Source organism: Macaca mulatta, chromosome 13, assembly GCF_049350105.2.
Source record: "Macaca mulatta isolate MMU2019108-1 chromosome 13, T2T-MMU8v2.0, whole genome shotgun sequence".
Classification (NCBI taxonomy): domain Eukaryota; kingdom Metazoa; phylum Chordata; class Mammalia; order Primates; family Cercopithecidae; genus Macaca; species Macaca mulatta.
Genome location: NC_133418.1, coordinates 22,874,257 through 22,887,458, shown reverse-complemented (window position 1 = coordinate 22,887,458; position 13,202 = coordinate 22,874,257). Strand labels below are relative to the sequence as shown.

The window sequence follows — 13,202 nt, the reverse complement described above, 5'->3', positions numbered from 1 at the left end:
AGAGCTGGGACAGGAAATGCCAAATTAAATTAACAGAGACTTGCTTTAAGACAATGCAAGTGGATGGTAATGAAGGAATGAGTCCTAGGCCCTGGATCAACCGTATTAAGCAATGCAGAGCATAGAGCCAATTCTGTTCACTAGATTTGCTTAGAAAGGGCCAGATGAGAAGGACTTTTGTAAAGGCACCTACTACCCAAAGAGCTGCCAAGGTGTCCAATGGAGCCCAGAGAGAATATGCTAACAATAAAAAGTTGAACATCCTCAATAAAAAAGGGTAAAAGTAATTAACAGAAAATTACTGAAAGCTTTTTTGAAACCAAAGGTAGTCAGCATTGGTAAAAGTCCACAAAAGTGGACACTTTTATATAATGTTGGCAGGAGGGTAAAAAGACATAATCTTTTTGGAGGACAATTTGGCAATAGAGTACCAAAAACCTTACAATTGAAGAGAACTTTGGGCTGAGTGCAGTGGCTCACACCTGTAATGCCAACACTTTGAGAGGCCAAGGTGGCAGGATTGTTGGAGCCCAGAAGTTCGAGACCAGCCTGGGGTAACACAGTAAGACCTCGACTCTATGAAAAATATGAAATGTTAGCTGGGCATGGTGACATGTGCCTGTGGTCCCAACTCCTCGAGAGACTGAGGCAGGAGTATCACTTGAGCCTGGGAGGTCAAGGCTGCTGTGAGCCATGTTCATGCCACTGTTCTCCAGTCTGAGTGACAAAATGAGACCCTGTCTCACAAAAAAAAAAAAAAAAAAAAAAGGATTGAGAGAGAGAGAGAGGGAGAGAAAGAAAAAAAGAAAGAAAGAGAGAAGAGAGAAAGAGAGAAAGAGAAAGGAAAAAGGAAAAGGAAAGGAAAAAAAGAAAAGGACAAAGAAAAGACCTTTGAACCCTGAATTTCACTTTTAGAAATTCATCTTAAGGAAATTCATTCCAAAGAAATTTATCCCCAGGATTATCTAAATATTTGCTTTTATTTTCTTCTAGTAATTTTATGGTTTAACTTTATTATATTTAAGCCTTTAATTTATTTGGAATTTATTTTGGTATGAGGAAGATGTGACCTTTTTTTCTTTTACTTTAAAAAAAAATGTATTACGATTATTATTTTAGAGACAAGGTCTTGCTCTGTCACCCCGGCTAGAGTGCAGTGGTGTGAGCATAGCTCAGTAAAGCCTTGAACTCCTGGCCTCAAGCCATTCTCCCTCGTCAGCCTAGGAGTAGCTGGGACCACAGGCATGTACCACCATGCCCAACTAATTTTTTTTATTTTTTATTTTTTATTTTTTGAGACGGAGTCTCGCTCTGTCGCCCAGGCTGGAGTGCAGTGGCCGGATCTCAGCTCACTGCAAGCTCCGCCTCCCGGATTCACACCATTCTCCTGCCTCAGCCTCCTGAGTAGCTGGGACTACAGGCGCCCGCCACCTCGCCCGGCTAGTTTTTTGTATTTTTTTAGTAGAGACGGGGTTTCACCGGGTTAGCCAGGATGGTCTGGATCTCCTGACCTCGTGATCCGCCCGTCTCGGCCTCCCAAAGTGCTGGGAAACTAATTTTTTTTATTTTTTGTAGAGACAGAGTCTTCCTTGTTGCCCAGTCTTGCTGTATTGTCTCAAACTCCTGAGCTCAAGCGATCCTGCCGCCTCAGCCTCCCAAAGCACTGGGATTACAGGCGTGAGCCTCTGTGCCCAGCTGCCTTTTTATTTTTTCATTTTTCAAATGCTTTGTTGGTTCCAAAATACCATTTATTGACCCACGCTTTCCCCCTCTGGTTTTAAATACTGGAAGTTTGACTTTGAAATGTAACCCGCTGCCTTATTCAGGCTACATTCGAGGAAATCTGAGACCAAGAGTCTGAAGGCTCAGTTTCCTTCCTCAAACCCAGGAGATGGTAAATGTGTCACTTCCACCCTTTCTATCTATTTCTCAGAACTCCTTCTTTCCAAACTCAGCCATGCCCCTGGCTCAGGTCTATAGAAATTCCCAGGGTCCACAGACAAAGCAGAACTCACTTATGGGGAAATTGGGGAAATACCTATCTATTCAGTTAAGCCTGCCCCATATGGTGACTCAGATCGTCTAAAGCCCAAAGCATCATTTTCCACCCCAAAACCATTTCCTCCTCCAGACTTCTCTATTTCTATGGTCCAGACTCAAGACCTTGATATTACCCTACAGTCCTCCTTCTGTTGTTCTCCTGCACACCCAGATGGCCCTCCCTCCCCAGATCCATTCTCCCACCCTCCCTCCCATCAGTTTGGTGGGCCCATCACCGTTTCCCCTGGCCCAGGCTCTCCCTTCATGCGCTTGGAGCAGACTGATCTCCTAGCCTTCACTCACTTCATGTGGTAATCTGCTGTGTTCATCACTGTCAGGATCTTCTGCGTCCCCTCACTGCTCTGCTGAAAATACTCTAGTGGTTCATCATTGCTCATTAATGAAAGCCTAGATATTAAATGTAGAAGGCCCAGCACAATTTGCCCCTACACCACCTACCTCTCTAATCTTTTCTCCTTATTCTGACAGATAGACTGTCTGTCTGTCATTTATATATTTTTTTTACTGCACTCTTCTACTTTACGGATTTTTTAAACATTGCTTTCAAGTACGGAATAAAGAATTTTATTTATTTGAGACTGGGTCTCACTCTGTTGCCCAGGTCAGAATGCAATGGTGCAATCATATCTCACTGTAACCTCAAATTCCTGGGCTCAAGCCATCCTCCTGCCTCAGCCTCCTGAGTAGCTATGACTGCAGGTGTACATCACCACATCTGGCTAATGGAATAAAATATTACAATGCCTAATCTTAATTTTCAAAATGTTAAATTACATTGTACCTAATACCCATGCATTTACTTTTTTCAGTGGTTCAACAGCCCTCACTTTGGCAAAGGTCCCAGGCCCAAGGTAAGGCCTTGCTTTTTCCAAACTCATCTTTGAAAGACGTAAGTGCCTGTAAGTTGTACCACGTTAGGTTCTAGGAATTTTTCATAGAAGACTTTATCAGACTATTTTCCTCTAAGTTGAGAAAGAGCTGGGGGCAGAATACAGCACTGAATGATTGAAGAGGATGCACTGAAATCAGGCCAGAGGTTGCTGGAAGGAGCAATGAGGAACACCAGCAGCAATAAGGAGCCGGTGATGATTTTGGCTTCACAGGGAGGTGTGTACCACACCGATTTTATCTCTACGTGGATGAACCACAGCTGTCAGCTCCCTTGTCTCCGGGACATCACACTCTCCACATTCCCTCCCACCTTCTGGCTTCTGCTTCCCAGGGGCCCTCATCTGCCCCGTCCTGGGTGAACACCGGTGAGTCAACTGCTGGGCGTGCCTTCCCGCTCTGCACACCCTCCCTGGCCACCCTACCCACTCCCACAGCTCGCACTGCAGACAAGCCGCATCTCTAGCTCCAGCCCATCTGCCTCTTCTGAGCTCTAAATTCATGCAGGTGAAATCCTGCCGGTGTTGCCTCAGAGGCCCATCGTACTTCTCAAGCATTTTCCCCTCAGAACGCATATCCAGAAGATGCATCTCTTAAGCACATCCCCGTGGCTCTCACCTGGATGACTGCATTCGCCTTCTCCCACATTTGCCCCCTCCTTTGGAATTTATATAGATTGTTTTAAAACACAAATCCAATGTGCTTGCTCTCCTGCACCTCAAAACTGCCTTCAGGATAAACCACTGCCCTTAACATGTTCACAGGTTGCCCATGGCCTGGCCCTGCCCATCTCTTCAGCCTCATCTCATGTCCCTTGCCCCTCGCTCTCTGGGCTTCTGCCTCCCGGGCCCTCCTTTAGGTTCTCTAACACACCATAGTCCTTCTAGTGTTGGGGCCTCTGCACGTGCTGTTCCCATTGCCTGAGACATGAATCCCTCTCCCTATCTCTACCTGCACCTTCATCTGATTAATCCCTACCCTTCCTATCCATGATGTTGCTTTCTCAGGGACTCTTTCTGACTTTTTAAACTAATCAGGTTCTCCCCGGTACATATCTTCATAGCACCTTGTATTACTCCTTTCTTAATGACCACCTGCTATAGACTGAATGTCTGTGTCCCTCCAAAATTCCTATGTTAAAAATTAGTCCCAAATGTGATAATATTTGGAGGAGGGCTCTTTGGGAGGCAGAGCCCTCATGAATGGGATTAGTAGCCTTATAAAAGAGACCCCTGAGGGATCCCTTGTCCCCTCCACCATGTAAGGATGCAACAAGAAGGTATGGTCTATGATACAAAAAGCAGACCCTTGCCAGGTGCCCAATATGCTGGCACTTGAACTTCCCAGCCTCCAGAACTGTGAGAAATAAATTTCTATTGTTCATAAACCATCGAGTCTATGGTATTTTGTTATAGCAGCACAAACAGACTGATGTGCCACCCAACCATGATTATACGTGTAATTTATGGTTTCTCTGCTAGTAGGGATGCCCCATGGGGTTAGGAACCATGCTTTTCTTATTTCCCACATAGTCTTTAGGTCCAAGCATGTTCCTGAATCAAAATGCCTCATCTTTTATGAATGAAGGAGTGAGTGAATGAATTAATGAATGAACTGATAACCCTCAATAATTATTCCAGCCTTTTATACCTACTATTGACAAGCTTGCACTCTACTCCAAATTTATTGGGCTTTAACTCTATTTTTGGCCAGCCACATTTGATATTCCCTGCAGCAAGTCTATGCTTTCCATCCTATGTCAAGGAAGGACATGGACTAGTACAGCCAAGAAAGGTCTAAATTCCATGGGTGGGAGAGAGAGACTAAATCTGAAAGGAAGAATAGATTGAGCAAAGGTGTAGAGATTGGGGAAGGCTGGACATTTGGAGAGAAAGAAAAGGAAACTGACACTAAACCGAACAGTCTCACAAACACAATTTCATTTCATCCTTCCAAAACCCTGTGAAGTAAGAATTACTACCCCAGGGCTAAGCTCAGTGGCCCACACCTTTAATCCCAGCACTTTGAGAGGCCAAGGCGGGTGGATCACCTGAGGTCAGGAGTTCAAGACCAACCTGATCAACATGGTGAAACCTCATATCTACTAAAAATACAAAAATAGCCGGGTGTGGTGGTGCATGCCTGTAATCCCAGCTACTTAGGAGGCTAAGGCAGGAGAATCACTTGAACCTGGGAGGTGGAGGTTGCTGTGAGCCGAGATCGTGCCACTGCACTCCAGCCTGGGCGACAGCGAGACTCCATCTCAAAAAACAAAACAAAACCAAAACAAAACAAAGCAAAAAACAAGAATTACTATCCCAGTTTTTCAGATGAGGCAATGGAAGCTCTAAAAAGTTAAGTAGGAGAAACAGATATGAAATGTATGTCTTACACTTTTCCTCATTCTATTTTCTCAGCCTGGAATGTCCATTCTCCCTCCACTACGCAAATCTCCTCTTCAAATTAACACATAGCAAAGTCTAAGAAGCCATCCCTGTATTCAATCTGTTAGCCTCACTTGCTCGCTCTCCATCCCTCTGCTTCCTCTCTAACACTTCTTTATTCTGCTGGCACCACAGTCATCTCCACCTGCCTTCCTCACAAGTTAAAAGCTTGTTAAGGGCAAGTGGTGATCTTTGCCACCTCTTTCCCCAAGGCTTTTAACACAAAGCCTCATGCATGACAGAGCTGTAAAACAGGTTACCAAGCTGGCTCCAGGCAGGTTTGCAGGGAACTGTGCTCTACAGAAATACCTCCTCCCCGCAGGCCCTGGGTCCTGTTCCTGAGTCATGAGTCCTGTTCTCTCATCCTGCTTGTTCTCTCTTGGGGAGCTACAGTACCTTTGAGCAACCTTGCAGGAGATACAATGGCTTATTAGAGGCAGCACAAAGACCCCGTGGAGGGAAGAGTACAGAAAGGGAAAGCGATAATCATGTATATTTTTAGATGTTCATTTTCTTAACAAAATGCTCCAAAACTTGTCCAGACTTTCAAACTCAAAAACCTAAGCCTCCTTTTCTTGAGGATCATCAAAGTCCCCGATGGTCCTTCAGGTATGTCAAGCTTCCTAGAAAATAAAGCTAAGTCATAATCACTTAACACACATGGCTAAATGGCCATTTCCTTCTAATTTATCAGCAATTGTTATATATTTCTATACTAGAAAAGAAAAATTTCTATTTATACTCAGAGTGATACGTTAAATTTGCCATTGAAGTAAAGCAGAAAGAGTGTAGCATGTATGTATTTGTAACTCGACTGTGTATGAGACAAAGATCTATTTAGGAGAATGTGTCTAGCATGGGTCCTGAGTAACCGAACACAATCTATCATGAGCATAGAGGTGCCATGAAGTAAAACATGGTATGTTCAGGGTAGTCATGAAATACTGAATGAACAGGGGCTGGAAGAACCCCAGTAGTTAGCCAGTCCAATCTCCTCCTTTCATAGATAAGGAAGCCCCAGAGACACCTGGGAATTGCCAGAGGTCACATAGCTCATTAGGATCAGAGCCAGGATGAGGATCCAAGCCTCTTGCCTCTCCAGCCACATTGTATGCCACACCTGCCCCTCCCAGTCCTACACCACAATTGCCCTAACCGGTGTCCCTTCCCCCCTGCAGCCAGGAGTTCACACCAAAAGGAGGAAGGAGAGAACTGTGCACTGGCGTAGGACTTCACTATTCACTGTTTGCAATGGATAAAAAGCCTTGTATCAGATTGAATGCTTATATTTATGTTTATGAAAAATGCTTTGAAAAACTGTAAAGCACCATATAAATGTTAGATTAGTAATACGTTTATTACATGATTTGTATCTGGGATATTAATTCAACAGTACCAACATTATTATTGGTCATTTTATTTTCACAGCTAATTTATCTTTAATCTGGAATCCAAATTTGGCCAACATGAAAGCATCTGATTAGTTTCTGGGTTTGTCTTATTGGAAACTTCATCTCTCAGAGAGTAGAGAATATGACAGAGGAATGCTAATCTAAACATATTTCTGTCCAAGAATAAAATGATTTGTGAAAGAGGAATTTGAGATAAAGTGAATGTCATCTTGGAGTTTATGATAAAGAAGGGAAGGCGAGTCATATATAGGATTAGTCAGAATAGACTAGGTTATATTACTGTAACAAATAAATTCCAAAATCTCAGTGACTTACTACATCTAATACAGGTCATTCTATTCTCATGCATTTGCAACCACACCTAATTCATTTGTAGCACATTCTCTAGAACACGTGACTTCCAAAGTTGCTGCATCAGGGCAAGTTTATGTGACACAGGCATACACTGGCCCTTGATTGCATCAGCCAAGACACGTAACACATCATCTATCACTTCCTCTCAGAGTTCAATGGCCAGAAAAAAACGCATGTCCCCAGCTTAAACTGCAAGGGAGACCAGGAAAAGAAGACAGACATTAACAGAGTAATCTCTCAAATGAGCAGGTATTTGGTGAGCACTGTCTACCACATGTATGTTCTCTAGATTTCAGGAAAGCAAATATCAAAAAAAAGTTTGAGTGTCCTAATTGTCTAAAACCAAATCTATATATGCCTTGAATAAAAGAAAGACCGAAAGAAAAGACAATGGAGTCATAAGAATGATCATCTCTAGTTATTAAATTGCAGATTTTCCTTTGTTCTTTATATTTTTATATTTCCTCAGCGAAATTTAAAGAACATGTTTTAGAATCTGAAAAAAGTAACACAAGCTATTCTTGGAAGTTGAAACACAAGTTTAGACCAGAGATAACCTTGACTCCACTAAAGAAAATGACCCAAAAGGAAAGGGAATTTCTTTAAAATGCGCTTTTGATGAGATAACCAGAATTAGTCAGAAGAAAAGTGACAGACGGGCACAGACATGACTGCTTCCACACCGGAAGCTCTCTGAGGAACTCTGATTTTTAAAGGGCATCCATGAAGAGGGAAAGGAGGACAGGTCTCCAAAAAGAAGAGAAAGAGGAGGCAATCCTGTTCATCACTGTATTAGGCCATACTTGTGCTGCCATAAAGAAATACCTAAGACTGAGTAATTTACAAGGAAAAGAAGTTTATTTTGGCTTATGGTTTTGCAGGCTGTACAAAAAGTATGACACCACCATCTGTGTCTGGTGAGGGCCTCACGAAGCTTCCAATCATGGCAGAAGGCAAAGACGGCCAGGCATGTCATGTGGTGAGAGCAGGAGCAAGACAGTGAGGGAAGAGGTACCACACACTTCTAAACAACAAGGTCTTGTGAGAACTCAGTCCCTATTGAGAGGACAGCACTGAGCTATTCACAAGGCATCTGTCCCCATGATCCAAACATTTCCCAGCAGGCCTCACCTTCAACACTGGGGATTACATTTCAATGTGAGATTTGGAGGGGCAAACATCCAAACTTTATTATTCCACCCTTGGCTCCCTAAATCTCAGTGCTTCTCACATTGCAAAATAAAATCGTGCCTTCCCAATAATCCCCCCAACTTTTAACTCATTCCAGCCCCAACCCAAAAGTCCCAAAGTCCAAAGTCTCATCTGGGATTCAAGTCAAGTTCCTTCCACCTATGAGGCTGTAAAGTCAAAAACAAATTATTTACTTCCAAGATTCAAAAGTGATACAGGCATTGTGTAAACATTCCTATTCCAGAAGGGAGAAATTGGTCAAAATGTTACCAGGATTGGGTCCCAATCCAGAACCAAGAGAAGGCTCTGGACCTTGTACAAGAAAGAATTCCTGGCGAGTCCATACAGTAAAGTAAAAGCAATTGTATTAAGAAAGTAACAGAATAAAGAATGCCTACTCCATAGGCAGAACAGCAGCTTGGGCTGCTGGACTAAGGATACTTAATAGTTATTTCTTAATTATACATTAAACAAGGGGTGAATTATTCACAAGTTTTCTGGGAACGAGGTAGGCAATCCCCCAAGCTGAGGGTTCCTCCTCTTGTTAGTCCACATGGGGTACATTTTAGATGTTGCCATGCCATCTGTAAACTGTCATGGTGCTGAGACAGGCACAGACATGACTGTTTGGATCATGGTGGAAGTGTCTTCTGGCATGCTAATGCATTATAATTAGCATATAATGAGCAGTGAGGACAATCAGAGGTCACTCTCATTGCCATCTGTATTAGTCTGTTCTCACACTGCTGTAAAGAACTGCCCAAGACTGGGTAATTTATAAAGAAAAAGGGTTTAATTGACTCACAGTTCTGCATAGCTGGGGAAGCCTCAGGAAACTTACAATCGTGGCAGAAAGGAAAGCAAGTACCGTCTTCCTAAGGCTGCAGGAGAGAGTGAGCATGTGTGTAGGAGGAACTTCCAAACACTTATAAAACCATCAGATCTTATGAGAACTCACTCAGTATCACGAGAACAGCATAGGGGAAATTGACTCCATAATCCATCACCTCCCACCAGGTCCTGCCCTCAACATGTGGGGATTATGGGAATTATAATTTGAGATGAGATTTGGTTGGGGACACAGAGCCAAACCATATCACCATTTTGGCTGTGTGGGTTTGGGCCAACTTCTTTACTGCAACCTGTTTTATCGGCAAGGTCTTCGCTACCTGTATCTTGTGCCAACCTCCTATCTCCTCCTATGACTTAGAATTCCTAACCTCCTAGGAATGCAGCTCAGTAGGTCTCAGTCTTATTTTACCCAGCCCCTATATAAGATGGAATTGTTCTGGTTCAAACAGCTCTGACAAAAAAAAAAAAGCAACAGGTCCCACACAAGTCTGAAATTGAGCAGGGAAGACATTAAGCCTTACAGCTGCAACATAATCTTTGATTCCATGTCCTGCAAGCTGGTTCAACAGGTAGGCTCCCAAGGTCATAGACAGCCCTGCCTCTGCGGCTTCCCTGGGAGTAGCCCATGTGGCTGATCTCATGGGTGGGAGTTGAGTGTATGCAGCTCTTCTAGGCTCAGGGTGCCAGCTGCCAGTGCATCTACCATTCTGGGATCTGGAGGGCAGCAGCCCTATTCCCACAGCATCACTAGGCAGTGCCCCAGTGGGGACTGTGTGTGAGGACTCCAACCCCACATTTTCCCTTGGCATTGCCCTAGTAGAGGTTCTCTGCAAGGGCTCTGCCCCTGTATCATGCTTCTGCCTGGGAACCTAGGGTTTCTAACACATCCTCTGAAATCTAGGCGGAAGTGCCCAGGCTCCCTCAATCTTGCATTCTGCGTGCCTGCAGGCTTAACACGACATGGAAACCACTAAGGCTTATGGCTTGTGCCCTCTGGAGTGGTGGCCCAAGCTGTATCTTGGCCCCTTTGAGCCAAGGCTAGAGTCAGAGCAGAGTGGCCAGGATGCGGGCAGCAGTGTCCCAAAGCTGTGCATAGCAGTGTGGCCATGGCCTGGCCCATAAAACCTCTGGGCCTAGTGCACCAAACTTCTGCACCTGTGATGGGAAGGGCTGTTTCACAGATCTCTGAAATGCCCTCAAGGCCTTTTTCCCATTGTCTCGAATATTAGCACTTGGCTCCCTTTTAGTCATGCTAATCTCTCTAGCAACGATTGCTCTGCAGCCTACTTGGATTCTTTCTCTGCCACAAGGCCAGGCTGCAAATTTTCCAAATTTTTAGACTCTACTTCCATTTTAAATATAGGTTCCAACTTTAAGTCATTTCTTTAACCCTGAGCATAGGCTGTTAGAAGCAGACAGGCCATATCCTGGCTTAGAAATTTCTAAGTAGGCCGGGGGCGGTGGCTCACTCCTGTAACCCCAGCACTTTGGCAGGCTGAGGCGGGTGGATCACAAGGTCAGGAGATCGAGACCATCCTGGCTAACACGGTGAAACCCCGACTCTACTAAAATACTAAAAAATTAGCCGGGCGTGGTGGCAGGTGCCTGTGGTCCCAGCTGCTCAGGAGGCTGAGGCAGGAGAATGGCATGAACCCAGGAGGCGGAGCTTGCAGTGAGCCGAGATGGCGCCACTGCACTCCAGCCTGGGTGACACAGTGAGACTCTGTCTCAAAAAAAAAAAAAAAAAAGAAAATTTCTAAGCAACACTTTGCTGCTGAGAGGTTTCTTCTACTAGATACTCTAAGTCATCACTCTTACGTTCAAACTTCCACAGATCCCCAGGACACAAACACAATGCACCCAATTTCTTCACTGAGTTATAGCAAGGGTGACCTTTGCCCCAGTTCCCAATAAGTTCCCCACTTCCATCGGAGACTTTGTCACCCTGGACTTCACTGGCCATATCACTATCAGCATTTTGGTCACAACCATTTAACCAGTCTCTAAGAAGTTCCATACTTTCCCTCATCTTCTTGTTTTCTTCTGAGCCCTTTAAATTCTTCCAATTTTTGCCCGTTACACAGTTCCAAAGTTGACTCCACATGTTTAGATATCTTTATAGCTATGCCCCACTCTTCAGTACCAATTTTCTGTATTAAGCCATTCTTTTTTTTCTTTCTTTCTTCTTTTTTTTTTTGAGACAGAGTCTCACTCTGTCACCCAGGTTGGAGTGCAGTGGCGTGATCTTGGCTCACTGCAAGCTCCGCTTCCCGGGTTCATGCCATTCTTCTGCCTTAGCGTCCCGAGTAGCTGGGACTATAGGCGCCCACCACCACGCCTGGCTAATTTTTTGTATTTTTAGTAGAGATGGGGTTTCACCATGTTAGCCAGGATGGTCTTGATCTCCTGATCTTGTGACCCACCCACCTCAGCCTCCTAAAATGTTGGGTTTACAGGCGTGAGCCACCACTCCCAGCCTGTATTAAGCCATTCTTATGTTGCTATAAAGAAATATCTGAGGCTGGGTAATTTATATGGAAATAAAGTTTATTTGGGCTCACAGTACTGCAGGCTGTACAAGCATGGCACCGACATCTGCTCAGCTTTTGGCGAGGGCTTAGGAAGCTTCCAGTCATGGCAGAGAGTGAAGGGGAGCAGGGATGTCACATGTCGAAAGCAGTAACAAGACAGCAAAGGGGGAGTGCCACACACTTTTAAACAACCATATCTCAGGAGAACTCATTCACTATTGAGAGGACAGTACCAAGCTATTCATGATGGATCTGCCCCCATGATCCAAACACCTCCCACCAGGCCCTACCTCCAACACTGGGGATTACATTTCAACATGAGATTTGGAGGGAACAAATACCCAGACTACATCAATCACCCGTCTCCAGAGAAAAGGAAAAGGGAATTTAGAAACAGAAAAAACTGCATCCATCAGGGAACAGATGAGCTAAGGTGAAGAGGTAATTGCAGCTAAATAGAAATTTGCTGACTGAACGTGAAGCGCTCCCTTCCTGCTATGGACTTCAGATTTTAGCCCACTTGAATTGCTCCATATCCTCCAAGCCATGGCCATCCCTTGACTCTCTGGGTTCCCAAGCACTTGCTGCCTTCATCACACAGTTTGAGTTAAGGCGGAAAGACTGGTTTCCACGTACACTTTGTGGAAGCTTTCTCATTTCTCTATATAATCTCTGTCTTTTGTCTACTGCTTTAAAATCTAGAAATTGTTTACAAACACGAAGGTGATCCTTTAAAAGCTCAAAGTTGATTGTGTCACCAATATATACCACTCTTAATGGCTTCCTGTTAAACTTTGAGTAAACGCTTTATGGAGCCTACATAAGGCCATGACTGTCTGGCTCTTATGTTCCTCCTCATCCTCATCTCACCAATTCACCCTCCACTCCTGTACCCCTCACTCCTTCCCCCTTCTCTCTCTGAGCTCCAGACTCAATGACCTACTTCCACTCTTTTTGACCCCCAGGGACTTATCTCAGCCTGGAATTTTCCCTCTTCGCTCTCCACTGAACTGTACACTCCCAGTCTAAGACATGTGCTTCTGTCACACACCCTTACTGTACCTATCTCAGTTTATAACTATCTACTCATTTAGAAAAGTATCGATGAAGGTCTTCACTGTCAGCTTTCAGTATAGCAGGAATCATAGCTGATTTTACTTAACAGGGTTTCATTCTTTGTAACTTTTTTTTTTTTTTGAGATGGAGACTCACTCTTGCCCAGGCTGGAGTGCTATGGCGTGATCTCGGCTCACCGTAACCTCCGCCTCCTGGGTTCAAGTGATTCTCCTGCTTCAGCCTCCCGAGTAGCTGGGATTACAGATGCCTGTCACCACACCCAACTAATTTTTTGTATTTTTCGTAGAGATGGGGTTTCATCATGTTAGCCAAGCTGGTCTCGAACTCCTGACCTCAGGCGATCCACCCACCTCGGCCTGCCAAAGTGCTGGGATTACAGGCATGAGCCACCG

General features: G+C 44.4%; 1 long non-coding RNA gene across 2 annotated transcripts in view; it reads right to left on the bottom strand.

Moving 5' to 3' along the window:
• Positions 1-13,202, bottom strand: part of LOC106993134 (uncharacterized) — a 104,446-nt gene that overhangs the window by 68,225 nt on the left and 23,019 nt on the right. The window lies entirely within an intron of this gene.